Below are 5908 nucleotides of genomic sequence, written 5' to 3'. Positions count from 1 at the left end.
TAGTTTAACAAGAGGCTTACTAGGGACTCTTTTATGTTTACATAACACACAAGTATTAATGTTTCCGGTTAATCTCTACTATATTAAATGGCTAGAGGTGGTGAGATGGTTGGTACGTCCGTACAGCCTACTCACATCCCGCCCCGTCTTAAAAAAATCGCCGCGCCGCGCTAAAACAACCATCACGCAAAGAAAGCCCGCTTGCACGACCCGTCGAGGCGATACAACACAACACTTTGCCCTTTCCTTCCTCATCATCTCCCAACCTCGTTCGTGAAACTGAACATGCTCTCCAACCGTCGCATCTGGCGGAACCTAGGGCATCGGCGGCGGACGGAACTGGTAGTGTGGTACAGCCTTACAGGCCTCCCTCCTCGTTCCTCTCTCCCTTTGCCGGCCTCTCTCTTCTCTTCGTTTTGGTGTGCGGAGCAGGGCTCCATTCTAAATTTATAATCTCTCTGTCTCGCCGCACCTCTCTCTCTCTCTCTCTTTGACCCCATATGCCTCCCATCTTTGCAGATCCCATGGTTGGTGATTTGGTACGAGGAACAAACATGCTAGGAGAGGCGAGTTGTTCCTCACCGAAGAGAAGAGAGAAGATGAGTACGGACAGAAATTTGGCGATTTTGGTACAAGGGACGACCAACAGAGGAGCTCAGCGACCCATACACGAGTTTTGGGAGAAGACAGTATATGCTTCAATCCTCTAGCCACGGTTAGATTTTTCTCTTTGCCGTTCGTGTAACTGGCCACACAAGCTTTACACAGGGTCGTATATCTTCTGCAACAACCAATCTCATCTTAGAATTAATTCTTATGAAGTATCATGCACAAACATTTTTTGGTTCTCCTATTCTTAGGACTAGGTGAGAACCTCCGTAGATTAACGTCTTCATATTTCCACATCTGGGATAGTTCAGGGTGCATACTTCAGGGTGTCTCATGGAAAAGACTGTTAGCTACTGCAAATGTTTGGTTGCAAAACCTGATGAAAATTCATAAAATAGCTCGTTTCTGGTGGGCAGAACCGAACTAAGAGCAAATTCAAAGGCTCGTGTGCTTGTTTTTGAGGTATTATGTACCTTGTGTTTGCATCAATTGTTTATTGCTTAGTTAAATTGGTACAAAAAAACGCCAGGAACAAAGTAAAGGGAATAAATACGTTGTTCTCTTTGAAGCCAAAAAATCCATGGTGGATTCAAATTATAGGTAACATAATAGTTCTAATTAAATTAAATGGCAAGGTGATGGGCAGCCTTTCTCGAGGATTATTTTGTCCATGTGACTGACTGCTGGTAAGAACTGTGTAATCTGTCAGTTGTTGACTTACTGTACTATTGTTGCCTCTGTGTAAAACGTGTAGTAGTGAAATTTTAGGTGGAGCTAAACTGAAACCCTTTTATCCTACTCTTTTATTGAATGCATATGTTAGTCCATATGGATTTTCCAAAGATATGCTGTTATTATTACTTGGTAGACAAAAATGGCATATGCATTTCTTACTGATTATGACATGCACATGTTGTCGTTAGAAGGCAAATAAATAATGTTTATATACGTTTATTTGTTATTTTCTAGCAACACACAAGTATATTTAGCTATGTTGATTCCCCCTTACCACTTTAGCTGGATATAGGATGCCAATGCTCGTCCCTCCTAAATTATTTTATGGATATGATGATAGATGGGCAGTGGCTTACTGTGATGATATCACTCTATTTTCAGTTACCTCGTCATATATTCCTTGGTTAATCTCAGTGCTTTGAAGGCCAACCGCATGGAAGCACCACTGCGCCCAATCTCTTCTCCGCCGCCTCCATCTTGCCTTCGCCTGCTCTCCCTGCGTAAGAAAAGCCTCGGTGCATTCGCCCGCCTACTCCTTGGACGATGGAGATGCTCGAGCGCTGGATTCGGAGCGGGGGCCTATGGGTGTCGCCACGCGCCCAGTCGCATCCCCGATCCTGCTCGCCATTCACCTCTAATGCGAGTTTGGGGGAGGATGTCATGAGAAGCGGTTCATTAAGCAGCTCAAGCCATGGCCCTTGATTTTCCTGCTGCTGAAATCGAAGTACTTCGATGGCAAACACCGTCCACTCCATGGTAATTTCCTAAAAAAATAGTGGAGCTCGTCATGGTGGTGACCTGCGTGACCAGTACAAAAAATGTACGATGATATCTCATCTTTTCGGCTCTTGCCTTCTTAGTATTTTGCTCTTTCTTTTTAAAATATCTGTTCTTGTTGCCAATTGTCATTAAACGAATTGTTTTTCTCATTCTGATGCTTGCCGTACGCTATTTGGTATTTTGCTGTTTCATATATACAGATTTTGTATCGGACATGGAGGAGCAGCAGGACCTTGAGTGAGAAACCAGTTTGCAAGAAGGACATGACTTTTTTTAAGCAGGGGTCAAGTACTGTAGATTGGAAGACTGCATTGAGGTAAATCGTGTTCTCCAATTTATTAGTCTCGTTGTCCAAATTTGTTCAAGTACAGTAGATTGGGAGAGTCCATTGAGTCAATTTTCTCTTACTTGAAGGCTTCCAGTTAAACAAGTACTTGACAGGCTTTGTGTTCGAAGGTTAGTTCTTCATCAGAATTAATTCCCTACTCATACCAACAGTGGCAAATGGTAAACATAAATTGTGTGATCCATCATCTGAGATGCTGGAAACACCAAAATAATGTGTGCTTGGTCTGTAATGTTCTTAAATGCTGCCAAGTGGACCGTGTTGTTTTTCGTGCAATATACACTGGCATTCTACTGCATGACAGAAGAGTCCAATAAATGAGAAGGAATTTTGTCCTTAATTACCAAAATAAGATAACCATCAATATTGAGAATCCATTCCCAACTTCCCGCTTACACCAATCGGATAAATTTATTAATTCGCTTGCAAAGTTTTGATCAAACATGAATTTCACGCTATACTTGCTAGAAGTATACCCGACGAATCCGAAGATATCAAGATGTCCTCCTCTATTCTAGAAAAAACAGAACTAGAAAAATGCAGATTGTAGAGAAATGAGTGCAGAGAAGGAATGAAGGAATGAACAGACTGCGAGACACATGGCCTCTACCATAGAGGCAGTCTGAGTTCTCCGCCTCCTTACGCACGGCTTTGAGTTGATGAGCTTTGCGCCCTCGGTGTAGTGGCTCTCTGCCCAGTTGTTGCATGTGCCGAACTGGCCATAAACGAAGTTGTCGGGCGGAAGATGTTGTTTAATTTATTTTAGTACTGAAGCAAGGCAGGTTTCTCTTAAGGATTTTAAATATGATTTTCTTGATTGAGTATGGAATGTTGCTAATTAAGGTTAATTAGCATTTTCCTATTTGATATTGAGCTAATCTGCTTTTAAATAATCCAATCTCAGGTTGACAAGGTGATGGATGAGTTACTGCCTTACTGGTGAAGCAGCGTAAATAAATAAATCTCAGGTTGCGAATGTGATGGATGAGTTACAGGTGAAGCAGCGAAAATAATTTATCCCTCTTTATTCTTTCTCCGTCTGGTGATTCTTTGTTAACTGTTCACCTGAAACTTTCAGACTCCATGGTTGTATGCAATTGTTTTTGTGGGCAAGTGTATATTTAACAATCATGAGGTTTGTGTCAGAACTCTCTTATCATCAAGGTAGATAATTTTCTTTGCTCCATTTCTCACTACTAGATTTTTTCTTGAACAACTAGAGACACGTGCACTGCTGACTAGACTTTGCAGTATGCTACACTAAGAATCCAAGAACAGTAAAATAAAGCTTTTTTGTATTTTTTACCATCAGCAATATATTCTAAAAGGTGACACATTTCTCAAGCACTTACGGGTATTTTCTATGCTGATGGAAGAGTAGCATCCTTAGCGGATGAAAATCGTGTGTTGTTTCAATTTTATGCAATGTTTACTATTTCCAATTTAATCAAGTGACAGCACAGCAGGAGCGGGTGTAAAGTACAGAGACGGACAAAGAGGCACATAACAGAAAGGGTGAGAAGAACTAATGCAGTGATGGTCGCGGAATCCAAAGGGGCCTTGTGTGTGATTATCATTGTAAAGGGTGGATGGATGACGAGGGTGGTGATTGTGGCGACACATTCCAAAACTACACATTCTCATCACTCATTCTGATCACTTTCTAAGTCCTATTTTTGTTGCGCACTTGTTGGGCATTGTTTCTGTTCTGGAGCTCTTGGTTTATGGTTGTCCTCTCGTTTTGTATTTCTCACAATTTTAAACAGCTTACATATACAAATTGTGTTGCAACGCACTGGCACCTTCCTATGCTTCTACATATAGAGACATACACTGGACTATTGATCCTTGAAAAAAATATATCCAAACAAATTATTTGGCTTGATTTTTCATATATTTTCCTTTTGTTTGTCTTGGTGAACTTTGTAGCAGTTCTTGAACTCAGAGTGTTAAACATAGGAGAATATAAACTTTTTAAAATTTACTCTTCCTTTTTGTATTAGTTTAATCCCAAGTCAAGAGGTTTTTACTGAGTTGAACGACTGGCTAAGTAATTAAACAAACAGAGCCTCCTTTGGAGATTCTTAACCTTACAAAACTATTATGGAAAATTGCTAGATTTTCACACCTCACAAGACTGCAGTGAAAAACTCACCATTATTCTTGTTGTTGAATGTGGCATCGTCTGAAGTCATGGGCTGGTGAGAAAAGCAAAGAGACGATATATTCTCATGGATGGAGGAGGGCCTATATTGTTCTCAGTTTACGAAATCAGATGGTCCTATACTTTTGGCATGTGTATACATTTATTTAAAAAAACAAGTGAGTGACACAAGAAGAAAAATAACTAGGGAACAGATATAGGAAAACAATACTTTTTTCTATTAGCTAATATCCTTGAAATCTTCATTAAACATGTGCCTCCATCGGCATGTTCTATATAACCGGGAACTATACGTGCGTTTAGATGTGCAAGGAGATAAAAATTCAAGGCTCCGTAGCAACGCACGGGCATTCAACTAGTACAATTATAGCATGGGATGCAAACATTTATCATAAACACAAAGATATAATAATAACCACTTTATTATTGCCTCTTGGGCATATCTCCAACACTTGGTGACTTGAATTTTTTCTTGGGCATCAAAGTCAAGAAGACAAAAGATGGAATCCTATTGACTCAAGAGAAGTATGCCAATGAATTGCTTACACGTGTAGGAATGACTCCCTTCACATCTTATCCTACCCTGCTCTCTAGTCGGAAAAATTGTCCTTAACTGATGGCACTCCTCTTGGCAATGCCGATAGCTCTCAGTACAGGAGTATTGTGGGAGGTCTCCAATACCTCACCCTGACACGTCCCGGCATATCTTTCTTCGTCAACAAAATTTTTCAATATCTTCATGCTCCTACCGCAGCCCATTGGACAGCCGCAAAGCGGATTCTGAGATACGTGCAAGGTACCATTCATGTTGGTCTTACTTTAAAAAAATCTCACTCTACTCTTCTTAGTGCTTTTTCAGATGCAGACTGGATCAGTTGTCTTGATGATAGGCACTCTACTGGAGGTTTCGCCATCTTCTTTGGTCCAAATTTGATATCTTGGAGTGCTCGCAAACAAGCCACCGTGTCATGCTCAAGCACCGAAGCATAATACAAAGCTCTTGCCAATGCCACAGCCGAACTCATATGGGTCGAAGCTAGGCTAAAAGAACTTGGTATTACTCTCAGGGAAAAGCTATATTTGTGGTGTGATAACCTTGGTGTCACTTACCTATCGGCCAACCTGGTGTTTCATGCTCGCACAGAACACATTGAAATTGATTTTCATTTTGTTCGCAAACGGGTTGCAAACAAGCTACTTGACATTCGACACATCTCTACCAAGGATCAAATCGACAATGGCTTCACTAAGGCATTACCAATCAAGAACTTTGC

General features: G+C 40.9%; 1 long non-coding RNA gene across 2 annotated transcripts; it reads left to right on the top strand.

Annotated features, from left to right (window-relative positions):
• Nucleotides 1-212: 212 nt before the first annotated feature.
• LOC127327512 (uncharacterized) lies at nt 213-4156 on the top strand. Of its 2 annotated transcripts, none has more exons than XR_007868591.2 (6): nt 213-350; nt 520-715; nt 1759-2164; nt 2325-2440; nt 2539-2580; nt 3375-4156. It is a non-coding gene; the product is annotated as an uncharacterized lncRNA (long non-coding RNA). The 2 variants fall into 2 exon arrangements; XR_007868592.2 differs by having other exon boundaries at nt 218-342.
• The last annotated feature ends 1752 nt before the right edge of the window (nt 4157-5908 follow it).

This window comes from Lolium perenne, chromosome 1 (assembly GCF_019359855.2).
Source record: "Lolium perenne isolate Kyuss_39 chromosome 1, Kyuss_2.0, whole genome shotgun sequence".
NCBI classification, from domain to species: domain Eukaryota; kingdom Viridiplantae; phylum Streptophyta; class Magnoliopsida; order Poales; family Poaceae; genus Lolium; species Lolium perenne.
The sequence above is the reverse complement of the archived record's forward strand: the minus strand, read 5'-3'. Positions and strand labels throughout refer to the sequence as shown.